This window comes from Leopardus geoffroyi, chromosome B2 (genome assembly GCF_018350155.1).
Source record: "Leopardus geoffroyi isolate Oge1 chromosome B2, O.geoffroyi_Oge1_pat1.0, whole genome shotgun sequence".
Lineage (NCBI taxonomy): Eukaryota > Metazoa > Chordata > Mammalia > Carnivora > Felidae > Leopardus > Leopardus geoffroyi.
In genome coordinates this window covers 106,847,885-106,868,749 of record NC_059332.1, presented here as the reverse complement: position 1 = coordinate 106,868,749, position 20,865 = coordinate 106,847,885, and positions in this window count along the sequence as shown.

Sequence of the window (20,865 nt, the reverse complement as noted above, 5' to 3'; positions counted from 1 at the left end):
AAAGGAATGAAATTCTGATACACGCTGCCACATAGATGAACTTGGACCACATTATGCTACGTGAAATAAGCCAGGCACAAAAGGACAAATATTGCATGAATCCACTTATATGAGGTACCTAAGAAGGCAGATTCATAGAGACAGAGTGGAATAGGGGTTCCTAGGGCCTATGGGGCTGGGGGAATAGGGAGGAGTCGTTTAGTGGATAAAGAGTTTCTGTTTGAAATGATGGAAGAATTATCAAAAGTGGTGGTGGTGATGGTTGTACAACATTGTGAATGTACTCAATGCCCCTGAGTTCACTGAATTGTAAATTTAAAAATGGTTGAAGTAGTAAACTTTATGTTATGTACATTTTACTACAATGAAAAAAATCACCCCAAAGATGACTTCAGTGGCTCCCATTGACTAAATATTAGGCTAATGAGGGAAAAGATGCACTGAACTTCTCCTGAGCAATCTCCACTTGTGGTGGCACCCTGGCTTGTGCATTTGGCCCTCATAATGGATGGGATGCCTACTTTCATCCTGGGGGCACTACACCATATTTGGATACTTACTGCTACCATATGGGGCTTTGTTGGCGGGCCTGGTTTTCTCCCTCCATTTGAGCAGTGTTTTTAGGACCTGCTGAGATAACCTTGCTCAATGACTTCCCACCTGGCAGGATATTAATGCAATTGTTTCTTTCTACATTGGCCTCCAACTGGACTTTAGCATAGACATGCTTAGTAACTCACTTTTTGATTCAAGATGGCCATCCGCTTAGGGTTTCTCTTTTTGTCACATTGTTGAAATTCTAAGTTTCTATGATCAAAAATCTCCTCAGCATGATATGCAGAAACAGGAAACATGAGAACAGTGTAAGTGAAATATCTCCAGCCTAGTGCTTTGCTTGCCTTCTGAGAGTTACGTTTAACATAGAGGATTTTGCACCACAGTGTAACCTAACACCTTCAATTGACAGAAGATAATAGGGTGATAATAGACAGATTCAGGCCCAGAAGATTTTTCCTCTATTATCAATTCAATTTCAGTGAAGGCAGTTTCAGTGGCAATCATATTCCTCCCTCTCTTTCTCTATCAAGGAATGAGTATAATTTAGATAGTTTGCCTAAGAGTAAAATAATATCAACAAAGGTGAAACCAGCCTGATACTCTCATTTTCTTGGCAAGGCATATCAAGATACGCTAGTGAGCTGTCAGAGACTGTGAATCTAGCTAATCTCCCTCGTAGCTCCTTCTAATCTCTCTATTCAGCTCACAGTAGACCCATGTTCCCTGCTAATTCTATGTTAGGTTAATTGGATTGGCTGTATAATATTCAATTGAGATTATCTCCATAAAATTTATTTATAAATCTTTTTTCCTAAGTAGTGATGGAGTGAGATAGTACCCTTTTTTTGACTACGGTGGTTAATATCGCCCTAAAGAAGAAAATATGTTTAAGGCATTTGGATTAATTAAGGAAAGGAAAATATAGTCACAAAACAGAAAAAGAAGAGTGAGAGAGAGAGAGAGAGACTGAGGGAGGGAGAGGCAACATCTTTTACCTTATTTATTTATTTTAACATCTTTTAACTTCTAAAGTGAGGTTTGGGTTTTGGATGACCTGTGAGGAAACTACTTCCTGAATCTTTTTATCATAGATTCCTAGTGCCTCAAGACATGCTGAGTGGCAAGAATGACACTAAGCAGTGAAGAGTTCCATTTTCAACACCATCTCCATGGCCATTTCCAAACTCCTCTCACATTGCATTAAATGACCTGAAGAAGACAATTAGAGGGGTTCACACAGTGACTCTGGGGAGGAGTTGGCACATTATCCTCCAGCCTGGGGACACAGTGGCAGGGACTGTGTGACAGTTCTGGTGTGGGAGGGAGCAACACGATTCCATGCAGCAGCCCTGTTGCAATACCTGGTGGAGATGAGCCCAGACACTGAAGCCAGACTCCAGCTCCAGTAGGCAGCAAGGTCTTAGGCAAGCTACGTAGTCTTCTTGAGTCTCTGTTTTCCTATCTATACAGTGGGGATAAAAAATACCTGCCTCATAGGATTATTTTGAGAATTAAATGAGATAATACACAATTAGACTAGTGCCTATGATACATTATGCAATCAATAATTGTTAACTATTTTCACTGGCACTCTTCTCTCAAACTCAGAGTCTCAGGGGACTGGTGTTGGAGATGGCTACAAATAGTCTCATGAGAGAGGAAAAGGGAGTGAATGCTGGGGCCTTGAAGAGGAAGAAAGCACCATTGTTGCACCTTGGGATGGGTTTGCACTGGACTTTTAAACTATGGAGAGCGTGCTCACTTGCCAACTAATTTCTATCTCTAAACTCTCAAGGCAATGGAATCTAATGTTTAAAATGTGGTTAGAGCTGGTGTAGTTGGGCAAGGAAAGGCATCATTTTCATCCTATTTGTGTAGGTGTGGTGAGGGCATAGGGTAGAGCCTAATGGAACACACTTTGAGGCCAAACTGTCTAACTTTATAACCACCTCCACCAAGTTCATTGGCAAGTTATAGAACATCTCTATGCAATAGTTTCCTCTTCTGAAAAATGGGGATAATAATAGTGTCTACCTTGTAGTTACTTGTTATGAGGATTAAATGAATTAATAATTGAAAGCATTGCAAATATTTTTTGGACCATAGTGCTATATAAACATCTGTAGCTTAAAGATTTTGTAGTAGTTATCATTTCCACGTGAGTTTAACTCTATTATCTACCTGAAACCTCAGATCTTTGGAGGAATTTAGGGTGGAAACATTCACCAATGCAGCAGTATTTCTGAATTACTTTGAGTTTGGATTTCAGATACTAGAAATACGTATACAGTGCGTGTACATGATTCACTGGTGAACATTTGACGTGTTTTGCAAAGAGGGAAATAGAGGAAAGGAAGAAAGAAGAGGCAACCCTGCCTATTGAAAATGAATCAGTTGGTTATAAAAAGCATAAAGCCCTTTTAGGAGGCAGAAAAGGAGAAAATTTAGAAGAGGATCAATAGGAGGGAAGATGGGTCCCCTAGCTGGGCAAGGGAGCTATTTGGTAAAATGGCTTAAACCAGTTTTGGATGCTACAAGACAGAGCTGCTAATGAGATGGTAGAGTACACAGCAAGGCATATGGTTGCCCCTTTCCCACCACTCCCTCCCATGATGCCTTTATATTTTTAGCCTGTGGGCTTGGAATGATGAATGCCCAAGTGGAAATAATGTTGGAAGGAGAATTTTCTTGGCTAAATGGCAGTAAGGGCTGCCAAGTATTTTCTAAGATGTAAACAAATCATCCACCTTCATCAGGGAAAGATTAACACATATTATTCCGGAGTCAGTGTGGGATTTTCACCTTCTGCAGTTTGCAGATTGAATTCTCCCCCATCGTCATGAATTTTTACAACCTGATGTGCATTAAGCACTTCATTACTCTGGGAAATTATTGGTGTTCTAGCGGCTGGAATCAAATAATCAGGCACAAGTCAGGAAATAAAAATCTCCTATTCAATATAAACAAGTTTTGAGTACAGTAGAAGTGCCACTGACTTGGGGTTTGGATTTTCTCTCGATTGTGCCACCAACTGCTCTTCTGTGCGTCTCTACTTTTACAGTTATAAGAGTGTGGGATTAAATGGTATTTAAGATTCCCAGCTCTGCACGCTATGATCTTGTGTTCTGTGTGATTCTAGGCTTCTTTGGGAGGAAAGTAGCTCTGTCTTTATATTCATGATAAAACCCTTCCAGATTTCAGCACTCTCTCCCACTTTTTGGAATGTCCTTTTCTCCCAGGGTCACACCGTGAGCACTTTTACCATACCTTCTAGAAGCTCATGGCTTTCCACTGGAGTGTATGGATTCTCCCTCCAACCAGACTTCATAGGCTTGTTATGTTCTAGAATGTACCCTCTTTGAAATACTGACTCCATTTCTCTTCTTAACTTCAGCTTCAACATAAATTCACCTTTTTTTGCAGCTCCCTTCCCCAGAGTCACATTCTTAGTTAGAGAGTTTTAAAAATTACACATAAAAAATATTTCTCTTCTTGGATAAGATATCCGCCTTTTAATATGGGCTTACCCCAAAGGAATAGTAGGAAATTCAGTTAACATGAATGATGGGGGGATACTTACACCAGAACCATTGGGAATCCCAAAGCACACTTATAAGCAACCACCTACAAGAAAATCTATTTATATCTTCAGGAAGCTCAATTTAAGAAACAATATCAAATACCAGATATGTACATTTTATTATTGTAGGCTGTGGTGGAGAGTAAAGGTTCATCAGAAAGGTAAATAAGACAGTTATTTCTTTTAAGAAGCTTAAGATTTAGTAGAACTACAGAGTATTTTTTTATCTTGACAGATAGCTTTAAAAATGTTTTATTGTGGTAAAATATACATAGCATAAAATGTATCATTTTAACCAGTTTCAAGTGCACAATTTTAGTAGCATTAAGCACTGTCACATTGTTGTGGTAATATTTTTATCTACAATAACGTATTTATTTATTGAGAACCATAGGTTTAAGTGTATATATAAGTTATAGTTTGCACCTTGGAGAACTAACCTTTTAGGTATGACTTAGCTGAACATATAATTGGTCAAGAATTTTAAGGCAGTCTGCCTACCTTTCTTCTTTCCTTTTTTCCCTTTCTTCTCTTTTTCTCATCCTTTCATTTACACTCACTTCCTAAAATGATCTAAAGTGAATTGTAAAAATACATGCAATAGAACAGGCTGAAATAAATGAAAATTTGTCAGGATGCATAAGGATAGGAAAGTGAAGTCATATAGAGAAAGACAGATACCATACGTTTTCACTCTTATGTGGATCCTGAGAAACTTAACAGAAGACCACAGGGGAGGAGAAGAAAAAAAAAAAAAAAAAGAGTAGAGAGGGAGGGAGCCAAAACATAAGAGACTCTTAAAAACTGAGAACAAACTGAGGGTTGATAGGGGGTGGGAGGGCGGGGAGGGTGGGTGATGGGTATTGAGGAGGGCACCTGTTGGGATGAGCACTGGGTGTTGTATGGAAACCAATTTGACAATAAATTTCATATTTTTAAAGAGTAAATAAATAAATAAATAAATACATGTAAAAAAGAAGGATAGGAAAGTGAGATGGAGTCATGTGTGAGGTTAGTACACATGCCTTGGAATCCTGTAAACATGTTAGAGACAGGCTTCAAATTTTATTCTAACCCTCCCAGAGCCAGTTTAGCAGAGAAATTTGATCTATTACAGGATTTACAGTGTCCGGTCTGTGACATAAAACCAAAAACAGGTGCTCAAGAGCACACAGCTTTTCTTGATACGGAGATCAGAGAGAAAGTTCTGCTGTGAGTGTAATTGAGAGGATATGCATGGTTTAAGGAGCAACAGCCATCTGTACAGTCTATACAGTGATGAATCATTACGAAATTTTATTAACAACCTTCAGTATATCCTAATGGCACTGCCTGAAAGATTAGTTCAGTAAAAATAGTGTAGTTCTAGCGCTCAGGTCTCTGCTAACCAGGCTGAATCCAGGGATAGATATTAGAGGGCGTGGGGTGAACTAAGGTGAACTACGATGTTGATGCGTGCAGTTGTTAAGGTGACTTCAGACAGCTGGGGCACCTGGGCACATCCCCAGATCGAATGCACGTAACCCAACAACTGCATCCATTTCCTTTAATGTGCCTTACAAATGTTACTGTTGTCTATGTGTGTCTGTGACATGAGAAAAGCAAGGAAGTGTTGTTTAGGACTACTCTAGTTTGCGGTTGTGAAGTCCCATTACCTGCATCTAAGAGACTTCTCAGCTCTGTTTATGTAAGTCGGAAGGACTCATGGTGAGATGTGCTCTTCCCAAAGAGATATTAAGCATAAACTAAAAGGATAATCAGATTATATGGCTTTATAGCCATATGTATATTGTATAATATATAATATGTAGATAGCTTGATGGAAGTCTTTATCCAATCTATTTGTTCCAATTCTGAGTCTCAATATAGGTGCTATTTAAGTTCGAGATAGACAGAAATGACCAGGATCTCCACAGAACTTATGCAAATTAGCCCATCTGATATGATTTTTGGCTGTTGAGATTTTTGGTGTGGGGAAATCCCTTACTGTACGAGTCTTGGTGGGTGATAGGAACCATTACAGAAGCCATGAGTTAGGGGAGCTCCATTCTTCCCGGCACATGACCTGGTTAAGCGTACATTCAAACTTTGAATCTAAGTATAATGGTATGCAGATGAATGGACTATGGGATTGGATTCTCAGTAGCTGTGGTCGTGGCGGAGCAGCATTGTCTGTAACTGATGACAGTGTCCAGTGGCAGCTGAGTTGAGTGACCAGAGAAGTGCTCAGCAATGACAGCAGCAGCTGCTATTCGACTCTGTCTTTATTTTGGGTTTTTCCTCTTTTACGAGCCTAACTCTCTGCCTTCTTTATTGGGCTTCTGAGTTACCTAATATTTGTTTCCAATAATTCCTTTTTTGCTTAAGGTATCCAGGTTGTAATAAAGAATCTCGACGATACAGGCCACAACAGATTCCTCCTCATGGAACTAAAAACTGTGGAAAATATTACTTTAGTCTGGACCAATTTTTCCAGAAAGTGATACAGAGGTTAGCCATGATCCAGGAGTTTGTACCAAATTACCCATGCCTGTCATGCCTACTCATACTAGACGGGCCAGAGAAATCTAATCTTGTAATAGGGCAAGGAATGTTTGAGATAGAACATTTAGTTAGCCAGTAGGTCTTAAGTTTATGGACTTTTTAAAAATTGGGTAGCCTAGGGGCAACTGGGTGGTTCAGTCGGTTGAGCATCTGACTTCGGCTCATGTCATGATCTCACGGTTTGTGGGTTCGAACCCCACACTGAGCTTGCTGCTGTCAGCCTGTCAGCACAGAGCCTGCTTTGGATCCTCTGTCCCCTTCTTTCTGCCTCTCCTCTGCTTGTGCTGTCTCAAAAATAAATAAATATTAAAAAATAATAATAATAAATGAATAATTGGATAATTCCTACTTGTATGTAATTTGAGAGGCCCACATCTGTAGAGCTGATAGAGGCAGAAAAAATGACCAAAATCAGATTCCACGTTGACAGTGGTCCTTGAACACTTTTTGGGGGACAGAAAATTGTCCTCCAAAAGATTACAATCAGCTTGGGCTTACTAATCAAGTAGAAAATCTTGAACTAGAGAACAAGCATCCTAATAATCTAATGGTGTTCAGGACATGTTACCCACAAAATATGGCACCTTGGCATAGAGGATATTTCAAGCTGAAGGAATTTGAGAAATGGCTTCTGTAGGAAGTGCTTTCTGATCATCCCCCGAAGCAAGTCCTAAAACTCTCATGTAAGAGGTACCCTCTACCCATCATCAAATCTAGCATTAAAAACACTCAGGTTGAAGGGCGCCTGGGTGGCTCAGTTACTTAAGTGTTTGAGTCTTGATTTCAGCTCAGGTCATGATCTCACGGTTCACGAGTTCAAGCCCCACATTGGGCTCTGTGCTGATAGCGTGGGTCCTGCTTGGTCTCTGTCTCCTTCTCTCTCTCTCTGTCCCTCCCCTGCTCATGTTTCTCTCTCAAATTAAATAAATAAACAAACATTAAAAAAACCCACTCAGGGGGCACCTGGGTGGCTCAGTTGGTTACACACCCGACTTCAGCTCAGGTCATGATCTCGCAGTTCGTGAGCTCGAGCCCTGCATCAGGCTCTGTGCTGACAGCTCAGAGCCTAGAACCTGCTTCTGATTCTGTGTCTCCCTCTCTCTCTGACCTCCCCCCCACCTTGTGCTCTGTCTCTCTCTCAAAAATAAATAAAGACATTAAAAAAAAAAAACCCACTCAGGTTGAGCTTTTTTATTTCCTTATGAAGGCTTCTGTGTCATGTAAAATTTATATTAAATAAATTTGTATGTTTTTTCTATTGTTAATCTGTCTTTTGTTACAGAGGTCCCAGTCAAGAACTTAGATGGGTAAAGAAAAAAGCTATTTTCCCTCCCCTGCAAATCATATCGTCCAGCCAGTTGGCTTTTTTTTTTTTTTTTCAACGTTTATTTATTTTTGGGACAGAGAGAGACAGAGCATGAACGGGGGAGGGGCAGAGAGAGAGGGAGACACAGAATCAGAAACAGGCTCCAGGCTCCGAGCCATCAGCCCAGAGCCCGACGCGGGGCTCGAACTCACAGACCGCGAGATCGTGACCTGGCTGAAGTCGGACGCTTAACCCACTGCGCCACCCAGGCGCCCCGAGCCAGTTGGCTTTAATTTGTGAAGCTGAACAAGCAATCCTACCAAGCATAAACTTACACCTGAACTTCTAGGAACTTACATACCATACTTACAGATACGGCTGTGGCTGTGACTCCAGGTGAAGCCTCCATTTTCACATGGCCCTGTCCTTTGTCTTCTCTCTCTTCTGTCTCCTGTGAGGACATTTGTCATTGGATTTAGGGCCTGCCTGGGTAGCCTGGGATGGTCGTATCTCAAGGTCCTTCATTTAACGATGTCTGCAATGGCCCTTTTTACCAAATAGGTTCACATTCAGAGGTCCTGGGTAAATGTATCTTTTGGAGGGGCTCCTATTCTACCTACTACTACACCATTTGGTCCCACAGGCCCAGGCCTCCAAGTGAGCACAGGATGGTCTCTGTTGGCAGCCATGCTGACCTGAGAACGGACTCTCCTGCTGTTGGCTGTTTGGGTGCAATGGTGGCTGCCAGAGGCTGCTCTTTTCCCTCTCTCTACAGTCCTCACTGCTAGAGGGCCAGGCCGAGGCAGAGCCCTGGGAGTGAGTGGGTGGCTGGCTCATCCTGCTTTCATTCCCAGTGGAGGCTTTTGGTTCTCAACTCCCTGCATGGCAAAATAGAAGGGGAAGCTCCCATGTCCTTATTTTCTAAAGGCTCCCGTTCCTGTTTTATTTATAGCATTAAAAATAAACTTCTATTAGCTTTTTATTTGTAGGGTTGTTTATTTTAGAGGTTCTCTGCACTTATACACAGGAAGAAATTCTTTCAGTCACTCCAGCATTTTAGAATTTAATGCCAACCTGCCACTACTATTTTGTTTTCCATTATTTCTGAGACGAATCCCTTTTTGACTTTTAAGCATGGTGTTAGCTGGCTCCGTTTCTCCTCCATCCCCAGGTCGTATTTTTTCTTTATCTTGGAAGTAACTGTTGAAGAATGAGATTGACTATAATAGGCACTGACATTCATTTCTTTTCCAGAGGAAATTGCAATATCTGTGTCTTAATATGCAACATGAAGTATTCCTTAAAGTATTCTCTCAAGAGGCAGAAGAGGATGAGGAAACGACAGAGAGCTCTTGACTGCATGCAGACCACCTGCCTGCATTTCCTGATATCTAGAAACCTTCAGGGGTAGGTTGAAGAAAGGAAAGGAATCAAAACTCCCATCAGCCAACTTTGCTGCTTGCTAGGCTCTCTGGAAAAATATCTTGTGAGGAAAAGCTTAAAGTTCTTGACTAACATGAAATTTTTAGTGTGGTCTGTGAATTTTCACTCTTTCTGTGCCGTTCATATCCCATAGCTCAGATGACAGGAAGTTAAGCATCACTTTGATATTCTAATTTTGAAAATTCCCAAAGGATCCCAACTTTAAAACATGGGGACATTATGAAGGACATTTGAAATTATGAACGGTTTGCCCATATTTATCTCCATGCATTCCTGGTTTTCATGACATTTATTGCTTTTCCTTTTATTCTGGAAGATGATTATCTCCTGGCCTGATACCAGAGTCTCTGGGGGTAAAACTGATGAGTCACACAGTAATGAAAATGCTTTTTAAAATTTGTATTTTTGAATTTTTATTAAATGTTTTGCAGGATCTTGTTTTCCATGTAAGGATGCATTTATTTCATGATGAAAGTCAAGCTGACACTCCTCAACTGCTTTCCATCAGTACTGCTAGAGGGAATCATTTGGCTCACAGAACTAGGAAAATCCTGTTTCTTTGAGGTTTTTTTCCCCAGACTTTGTCACTTAGGGAAAAGATTCAGTCCCAGCCTATCAGATCTCAAACCTTCTATGGCAGGACAGTATAATTGATCTTTGGCATGAAAGAATATTTCTGTTTCAGACATTATGGTTTCCAGAAAGTATATTATACTGAATATCAAGAGGATCTGGAAAGAGCTATTAAATAAAGAAATTTCATATCGTGTTCAGGAGAAACCCTTATTATTTCAATTAAATTTTACATTTTTTATTTGAAAATAACTTGCAAGTTTGGCATTGACAGGATTCGGAACATGTTATCCCCAAATATGACACCTTGATCATTGAATATTTTAACCTGAAGAAGTTTGAGAAAATGTCAGAAGCAATAAGTTCTCTCTGACCTTCCCCTGCCCTTCTCCCTTGAAGCAGTTTGCAAGAACCTCTGGTGAGAAGTGCCCTCCCAGTAGGTGGATGAAAGCAACAGCCCTATCTTTAACATGAGGGAGAAGAATCCAAATAAATAGGCCTTATTGAATTTCTCCAGCTTATTACATTTAGCATATACTCCCTTTGTCCTGTATTTCTCCATGATTATTCACTCTTCATCAAACCTGGCATAAAAACACTCAGGTTTAACCTTTTTGTGATTCTTCATTTCTTTAAAAAAATTTTTTTTAATGTTTATTTATTATTGAGAAACAGAACACAAGTGGGGGAGGGGCAGAGAGAGAGGGAGACAGAATCCAAAGCAGGTTCCAGGCTCCGAGCTGTCAGCCCAGAACCCAACGCAGGGTTCGAACCCACGAACTGTGAGATCATGACCTGAGCTGAAGTCAGACACTTACCTGACTGAGCCTTCCAGGTGCCCCATGATTTCTTTATGAAGGCTTCTGTGTCAAATAAAACTTATACTAAGTAAATTTGCATACTTTTCTCCTCTTAACCTGTCTTTGTCAGTTTAATTTTTAGACGAAGCCAGGGTCCCTTCCCTAAGAGAGTCAGGAAAAGGTTTTTTCCCCTACAATAGCAAGGGTTACTTCATGTTTTATTAAGCCAAAGCTTAGAGTCAATTGCCACCAGGACCAAGATAAATAATTTTCTGATTTTCTCTTATTTTGGAGTCTGATTTTCTGGCTGAATAATTTATTTAAGAGACAGTGTTCATCATCATTGTTGTCTTAACTTCATATTTTTTACAGAGGAATTGTTATCTCTCCCCTAAAGATTGTTCTTTTTTTGCCCAGATTGGATAAATGGCCATGAGTGTTAAGGTCCAAAGTCACTCACACCCCTCTATATATTTGTGAAAGGACTGAATATTTTCTAAAATGCGATTTCTCACTTAAAAAAAAAAAATGCTTCCTGGTGATTATATGTCATGTTTTGTTTTTCAAAGATAAGTCAGATGGTACTAGGAACATAAATGCTATTCAAATTCTACCTCAAAGGGTCAGAGCCTGCTCAACAAATTCCTTTCTCCTTAATCTGGTCAGAGCCAGTTTCTGTTGCTTCAAGCAAAAACAGCTACCTAATCTTCTTTCCAGCCTTACAGAGTTTATACTCTAACCATATTCTTTTTTTTTATGTTTATTTTTTGAGAGAGGAGACAGAGCATGAGTGGGGGAGGGGCAGAAAGAGAGGGAGACACAGATTCCGAAGCAGGCTCCAGGCTCTGAGCTGTCAGCACAGAACCCGACACGAGGCTCAAACCCACGAACTCCAAGATCATGACCTGAGCTGAAGTTGGATGCTTAACTGACTGAGCCACCGACTGAGTTTATACTCTAGTGGAGAATATGGTAATGAAACAAGTACACTAAGGGGTTATTTATTTATTTATTTAATGCTTATTTATTATTGAGAGACAGAGAGAGACAGAGCATGAGCATGGGAGGGGCAGAGAGGGGGAGACACAGAATCCGAAGCAGGCTCCAGGCTCTGAGCTGTCAGCACAGAGCCTGATGTGGGGCTCGAACTCACAAACTGTGAGATCATGACTTGAGCTGAAGTTGGACGTTTAACTGACTGAGCCACCCAGGTGTGCCAAGGGGTTATTTTAAATAGCGGGCAGTGCCATGAAGAAACTAAATCAGGGCAATTAAAAAGAGTGAGCCTGGGGTAAGGCTAACCAAAGCAGGCCTTTTGGGGAGGTAGCATCTAAACTGAAACCAAATGAGATATACCAGCGCTGTGCTGCTTGAGGGGGCACACATCCTAGGCTGATGGCCATCAGGGCCTCACTCAGTCTGTGAGAAGAAGAGATGATACCTGTGTGGTCAATGAGTGAGGGGAGGGTAGAAAAAACAGTTGTAAATCTCAGTGGGATCCAGGTCCCATGGGTCTTGAGAACTATGATAAGGCACTTGAACTTTATTCTTTCTAAAGTTTATTTATTTTGAGAGAGAGACAGTGAGAGCAGGGGAGGAGCAGAGAGAGAGGGAGAGAGAGAGAATCTCAAGCAGGCTCTGTGTTGCCAGTGCAGAGCCAGACATGGGGCTTGAACTCACAAAACTGTGAGATCATGACCAGAGCTGAAACCAAGAGTTGGACGTTTAAACAACTGAGGCACGCAGGCACCCCAAATTTTATTTTAATATCCATGGAAAGAGACTTGGGTTTGTGCAGGGAAATGGCAGGGTGTAATGTACATTTTTAGATAGACCTCACTGTGCAGAGAATGGATTAGGGTGGTAGAAATGGGAGAGCACAAGGTGGCAGTTTCCATAGTTCAGGATAGGAAGGTGGCCTGGATCCGGGTGGCTGAAACACTGCACCAATAGTCAGACTTAGGACACAAGCCATAGGATAAGCCTGACCGGTGGATTGGATATGGATGCTGATGGAGAGAACAAAATCGAGCATGAATCATCAGGTAGATGATGGTCCTCTGAAGTGAGATGGGGAGGCCTGGAGGAGAAGCAGATTTGGGGGGAATCACGAACTCTGTCTCAGACAAGTTAGGGTTTGAGAGGTCCAGCAGTTGTCCAAGTGGAGATGGGCACACAGGGAGAGGTCCGGGCTGGAGACACAAGGGTGCCGACAGCACGAAGCAATGTTTAAAGCAGCGATATTGAGTGTAGATTAAAGGACAAGCAAAGGAAGAGCAGAGCCATAGAGACCTCCAATGTTTATAGTTGTGGAAGAGAAGGAGGATCCAGTAAATGACACCAAGAAGCAGTGGCCTGCGAAGTTCCATGAACTTCAGGAGAAAGAAGTGTTTCATGAAGGAGGGCATGGTAGGCTGTGCCAAAGGCTGCTGCAAAGTTAAGCAGCATGCAGATAAAGCAATGAATGTAGATGTGACCTGTGTAAGATGTCTGTTGGGGGGAGGGTGCGTGGTGGGAGACTCGCTCCTTCAGCAGGCAGGACATTGCCCCGACTACATCTCTCTACTTCTGGAGCAAGTCAGTATTTCTTCTGTTGGCTGAGGGAACTGTTTCTTTCCTTCAGACCATCTGTTGCTGTGGGTACTGCACAAAGGAGAATCTGCTTGTCATTGCCCATGAAAAAAAGATGAGCTATGAGTGCAGTTGGCATTGGTTTCTTATGTTAACTCATTTAGTCATTACAATATAGCTGTTTCTCTCTTTGGATGCAAGAGTCACTTCATATCTCTCCCCCATGCTCATCACTCCATTTTTGTGGACAGGTCCTCAAAGGTTTGGTCAACTAAATCCTTTTCTGAGGTATCATGAGGCAGCTTGTCCAAATGTGTATTCTGAGGTCTTTGGAGTCAGGCTCACCTGTTGAATCTTGGCCTCATAATCACTGGCTCATCGTATAAACGTGGCCATTTTATAAAATCATTGTACAAACTTGGCCATTCTATAAAATCCATCCATGCCTCCATTACCACATTAAAATAATTAAGATACATTTTACACTCCACCCCATAGGATTGTTTTGAGGATTAAATGAGACAATTGCTACAATGCTCAGTGCCCAGCACACAGTACCATGAATGGTAGTGGTCGTAAATGTAGCTGTATGGAAATCTGTGACAGATTCAAAGAAGATGCTTTGATTCCTCTAAAAACTTGAACGAGGATGCTCCAAGATAGGCAATGAGTAAACAGGTATGTAAAGGGAGAGACTTGGAAGTCTGGCACTCGTTGCCGGGCTTCCTCCTCCCCTTGAAGATTTCACACTCATTACTGCAGCTCTAGGTCACCCTCCAAGGGCGGGGAAAGTCTCCATTGTCAGTTGTCCATATCAGAGGACCGGAGCTTGATTTTATAAAGGGAGCAGCTGGAGATGCAAATGGTAAAGTCAGGTTTGGCTTGTTCCAAGGCTTCATTTGTCCACCGGAAAAGGGCATGCAGTGGAATCAAATCCTAACAATATCCATAGTTGCATTCAGGAAGGAGAAATGTAACTTGACTGTTTTGTTCTCAGCCATTTATCTCATTCTGATCCACATGTGCCATGGGATGCTGGGCAAAACCAATGTCTTTAGTCTTGGGCCTTGGGCTTCCCAGGAAAATCTTGAAGACCTGAGTTCACAACTTTGCCAGAGATTGACAGGTGGAATCAGATGTTCAAGTGATGAACATGAAGGAAAACAAATCCCTTGAAGGTAAAAATAGACACAGCTACTAGATCAAGTTGCAAAGGAGTAGAAGTGGAAAAGATCTTTAGTTTCCTTCCCTGAAAATTGCCATTTAGTGTATATAACACAAATAGAACTTAATCTGTAAGGAAGTGACTGAGAGATGGTCTCAAATCCTCCTGATGAGGTAGGTTTTAGAACCTCCCACAGTGAGTCTAGATAGGAGCATTATCAGGAGTATCCATGGCAAATACAAGGTGCCCTGGATAATTTCAGCTAACTTGGATTCTCTCCTCACATCTTGACTTTCCCTCCACGTGGGCACATAACTTTGGCAGCACTTGTCTTACCACATTGTTGAGCATGTGAACTGAACAGAGTCTGTTGGAACTCCGGTCTACACCTGTCTATTTGCTGTAAGTGGACCAGTCAAAGGGCAGAAGCTGGTTGGTGCAAAACATCTGACTGGAACCAAAACTTGTCTTTAGTTTGGGTTGGGGGCTTAATTTTAATGCCTTGTTTTAGATTTTCATCTCTAAAATTAAACTTTTACTTATTAGTCTGTTCCAAGGATAGAGCATATAAGAAAAAAGAAAAATTTTCGGTTTATTATAATCAGGGTAACAGTGAGTTGATTGCTATATTATCTCTACATTATTCTACCTGGTCAAAACTTCTTCTCAAGAATGTTTCTTTGGATGAATGGAAAAAAGGTGTAAAAAATATTTTTTTTTCAACTTTGGAAATAAAAACACAAGAGAAAGAAAAGGTAAATTAGCTAATAATCCCATTGAAAAAAAATCAATTTATTCTGCAGGATGGATGGCATGAACCAGCCCCACCCGCAGTAAGACATTTCACAGTGTTTAACTAATGTGGGAATCTTGAAGCATAGTGTTGACAGGTAAAGATGTTGGAAAATATAATGATTTTTAATTTTTTTAAAACCATGATTTGATTTTAAAGTAACTGTTATTTCGGACCCAGAGTGTTATAATAAATATGCAGTGTAATGTTAAAAAATCTAATTCTATTCTTTTTTTAAAACAAATGTGCATACAGCCTAGAGGCAATATGTGAGATATGATCATTCATGCTCAGTAAAGTTTTTTCCTCTTCTTAAGTGGCTTTAAAAACAAAAGATCAAATATAGTTAAGTTATAAAGAAAAAAAATTTTTTTTTCTGAAATACTCCAAGAGGCAGTTATCAAGAATGAACTAATGAAGTAAGGAAACCCCAAGCAGAGAAGATGGCAGCCATGTGGAGTGCTGCAGCTGGGTCAATCATCTCAGGAGGATTAGACAGAAATAATCTGATTCCAAAAAGCAGATGCTAGTATCTTCTCATTAGAAACAGGAATTATGCTATACCCTGTGGAAGATATTCTACTTTATCATGATAAGTAATTAACAACATTGCATTAATGCATACAAGTCTATTTCTTTACATTGCCAAGAATCAAGGGGCACCTGGCTGGCTCAGTCAGCAAAGCATGCAGCTCTTTTTTTTTTTTTTTTTTTTTTTTAATATAATTTATTGTCAAATTGGTTTCCATACAACACCCAGTGCTCATCCCAACAAATGCCCTCTTCCATGCCCATCACCCACTTTCCCCTTTTCCCCACCCCCCATCAACCCTTAGTTTGTTCTCAGTCCTTGAGAGTCTCTTATGGTTTGCCTCCCTCCCTCTCTGTAACTACCCCCCTTCCCCTCCCCCATGGTCTTCTGTTAAGTTTCTCAAGATCCACATATGAATGAAAACATATGGTATCTGTCTTTCTATGCCCGACTTATTTCACTTAGCATAACACCCTCCAGTTCCATCCACGTTACTGCAAATGGCAGGATTTCATTCTTTCTCATTGCCAAGTAGTACTCCATTGAATATATAAACCACATCTTCTTTATCCATTTTTCAGTTGATGGACATTTAGGCTCTTTCCATAATTTGGCTATTGTTGAGAGTGCTGCTATAAACAATTGGGGTACAAGTGCTCCTATGCATCAGCACTCCTGTATCCCTTGGGTAGATTCCTAGCAGTGCTATTGCTGGGTCATAGGGTAGCTCTATTTTTAGTTTTTTGAGGAACCTCCATATTGTTTTCCAGAGCAGCTGTACCAGTTCTTGATCTCAGGGTTGTGAGTTTGGGCCCCATGCTGGGCATAGAAATTACTTAAAAAAAAAAAAAAAGAATCAAGAAAAGAAGACTGCATTACAAACAGAAGCCATACATTCAAGCAACCACAAGAGAAATGGTAGAAGGGTGCTTTCACCAAAAATCCCGGTAACCCGGGAGCTGGTGGCCCTATAGGACTCCCAGGGCTTTAAGAGACTGAGGTCACAGCATGAACATCTGTAGGCATTCTTCAGACAAGGCAGGGGCAGCTTTTGCTTTTAAATTTTCAAAGCTCCAATATCATGATCTCTTGTTTGATGACTTATTTCCCCACATCCTTGTCTCACAAGGGTCACTTGACTGAGTGGCTTATGTGGCTCCAGTAGTCAGGAGGAATGGAGAAGCTCCTTCACAAATCTGGCCTTTATTCAAGGGCAGTGACTTGGTTCTCAAGGGCAGCAGCCTCACTAGTGATGCTAACCTGCCACAGGTCATCGAAGAATACAGGACTGACAGCTAGTGAGTGTCCTGAAGCAGTGAGCTCTCAACACTGGGACAGGGCTTGGAAGTAGACCATTGCAACTTTTAGTAGCTTGTCTGGTTTTGGGAGTCTCATAGGCAATGTTCATCCCCAAAGGCCCTCTTGCACGTGTGTTTTGAGTAGGAGTAGCAGAGGAACAATTTCCCAGCTGCAAATTAACCACAGTTTAATCCATTTACCTTTGACAAATGCTCTTTCCTTTCTCTTCTCTTTGGGATTGCACTTACAGAGTTGGGTGGAAATAGGAATCCTCCTAAGGACGAAGCTGCCTGAGCCCTGAGTGGGAAGGATCGGCATTGGCTCTATGACTCTGGTTTCCGGTGATCTCAGAGCAGCCTCTTTAACTGGGGAATCATTCTCTATGGTGCTCTCCACAGAATTTTGCCAGTGGTGAGCAAAGCTACATGGCTTCTCCAGGCTAAAACATCTTTCTTTCAACTAGTCTATCCCCACACTTAGGTGCCATAAAATGACTTGACATTTTCAACAAGATGACTTTCTGTGTTCCTTCTAGTCTCTGATTCTGTGTCTAAGCTTTCAACCAAAATGAAAATGAACTCCATTGCTGTTTGGAAGTCATGATTGTGAGTTGAAAAGTAAATGCCAAGTCAAGTCTCAGCCTTCAACTCTGACACCAAACTCCCCCACATTAAGTTGTCCTCTATTCCTGACAATTTTCCTTTTAATTAAAACACAGCCTGATAGGCAGAATCTTGGGGCACATAAAGCAGTTATGTGATTCACTCAACCATTCGTATGCATGTGTGACCTATTTAGCTTTTAAAATCCTATTTAATGCCAAAAACTACATTAGAGAATTCAAACAAAAGCTCACAGGGAGTCCCATAATGAGACTGTTTTGATTATTCCAGTGATTAGCCCGTTGCCTCTCTCTTTGGTAATTTCATTTAGAAAAGTAGTCATTTTAAGAACAAGTAGATTTGCTTTATTGCTTTTCTAGTTTGCTGTGGAATTGGCAAGTGGCCAACCATCTGTGAAACTGCAATTATTACTATTACTTAAAATTTATCAAACCTCTTCAGGTGCTGAGGAAATAATTCTCCTTGTCTACAAAGGCAAGGCCAAGAAAGGCATGAACAAGACCCAGCCTTGCTAGAACTTGACAAAAATAACATCTGTGGACACTGTTGGAGAACATGTTGGTGCTGAATGGCTGAAGGGTTCTGATCCAGTGCCACAAGGCATCTGTCCTTCAGGACCTGGGAATGTCTCTCTTCCTCCCATGAGGAGTGTGCATTCATTCATGTGTGCATTGACTTGTTGTTGAGCACTTCTCGAAACATACGGGTTTGTCAGCTTCCAATGTAATTTGCTTCTGAATAATTCCAGCAGTACAGCCTCCTTTAGCCCTCATGTGTTTCTTTCTTGCTCTTTTACTTTATCTATTTAGCGATAAAGAAGGTGTGAAGATGTTGGAGATGTTACCATTGAACTCCTAGCCACCTCTCCACCAACCCCGATCCACGGATGTTTCCAAGGAGGAGGCCTGAACAGTCGGCTGGGGGCCTAGGCCAGTGCTGCCTTCCAGGAATGGGAATCCAGGAACAGCCTCACCATCCTGAGTAGGAGGTGGGCTTCACCCTGGTGTTTTACCTCAGACAGTGACATCTAGTGGCAAAAAGACATGGCCATCCACAATGCTGCCAGATTCCCACAGTGAGGGACCTGCTGGTATTATCTCTTAAAGCCAGGGTGAACACGCATTCAGGCCCGCCTGGGACACACTGGGTCCAATGCCTATTGTCCAGGCATAATTATTAATAGTGTCTGCTTTCACTCTTGAAAGCGTTAACAGATTGGATAATGAATTACACAGCCTACTTAACGCCTTATTGTAGCTCTCCCATCTATTAGGTGACTTAACATATCACTTTGAGGTAATGAGTTCAGGAAGATTACTCCCCATTGTGTAAAGTAATATTTATCTTTATGTATCCTGAAATTATCCTTCAAGCATTATCGGATTGTCTCCAGCTCTAATGCTGAGGCCTGGCGAACAAGCTCATTTGATAGATTTTAGTCTTACCCACACCAGGCCTTTGTCTATCCAAATGGAAGCCCCTAATTTTAGTCTATTCCCAGAGACCTGCTCCCTCTGATCATTAGTTTTCCTTGTTAATCAGGCTGCAGTAGTGTTTGGACGCGACTTGTCTGGCTGTCTGAAAAGTGACACACAATGGCTTGTCCTTTCAGGCCCTGATGTAAGGCCATCTGGTAGGTGTGGGATTTCCCAGCTGTATTGTAATTTTTTTGAATTAAACATTTTTGACCACATAGAGAATAAAGGGCAGAGACACTGCCTAGGTGGCCCATAGCGATCCCTTTGTTTATTCTTGCAGAAAGAAAAAAGCCAGAAAAAGAAAAAAAAAAAAAAAAGAAATCAAAGAAAAAGAAAGAAAGGAAGGAAAAAAGAAAGACCAGCGTGCATAATTAAGAAGCAATGTTATAAATTCAAAAACACTATTTGCAAGTAAAAAAAGAACTTCACTTTGCTGTTTTTTTTATCCTGGGGCCAACCTGAAGGGGTAAACATTTTAAGAGTTTGTAAAAAACGCCCCAGAATGGTGCATTTAAGTGGACCAGTGGTTTCTTCCTTTCCAAGAACAGGAATTTTACAGAAAAAAGTACTCAAGTATAGAAAAGGGAACATTTTGTAATAGAAATCTTACTCTTGTATTTTCTATTTTGGGTTAAGAAGTTAGATTCTATTAAAAAAAAAAAAAAGATGTACAAGTACCTTCCCTGTGCAAGATGTTTTGCTAGGCCTGAAAATGGATCTGGTTTCAGACCCTGTTATTTTGATATTACAGTTGGTTTTCCTACGCAACATCGAGACAATAGAATCTATTACAGCTCTCCTGCTGAATTGTATTTGTTTCTCTTTTTTCTTCATGCTAAATCATCCAAGGGCTGCCTTATCTTACCTTCGCAAGAACTTCCAAGCATTTAGAAAACCAAGTTCTTTCTCTTAAGAAAATTATAATTCACTGGGGAGACAGAGTATACACGTCGTATGCATTTATTATGTATACTCTTTGGACTGCAATGAATTGCTGGGCATTTGGACATAGGTTGGCTTGAAGTTCAAATGTATTTCATCTTCGGTGAAAAGCCTCCTAAATAAACAACACATTAGAGAAACATTTACCTTTTTCAAGGAAAAAACTTTTTTAAAACTGAGTCACAATTTTGAAGCAAATTATTTGTGTTAAATACAGACTGTTCTATTTATAATGGAAGATCATAATGGATCTCACTCAACAATACTTTAAAAAGCAGGCACCTGGGAGGCTCAGTTGGTTAAGTGTCTGACTTCAGCTCAGGTCATGATCTCACGGTTCGTGGATTTAAGCTCCACGTCGGGCTCTGAGCTGTCAGCTCAGAGCCCAGAGCCTGCTTTGGATTCTGTGTCTCCCTCTCTCTCCACCCCTCCCTGCTCGTGCTTTGTTTCTCTCTCTCTCTCTCAAAAATAAATAAACATTTAAAAAAAAAAAAAGAATACTTTAAAAGGATCAGTGTACTGCTATTCCTATTCTTCTGAAAAATGGGTGTTTTTCTTCTAAAAATATTTTAAATATATAACTCACGTACACAGTCTTTGCAGCTCTTTAATTTTTGAGGTCTGATTGTGAACACACACAAGAACATGCGAATTTATA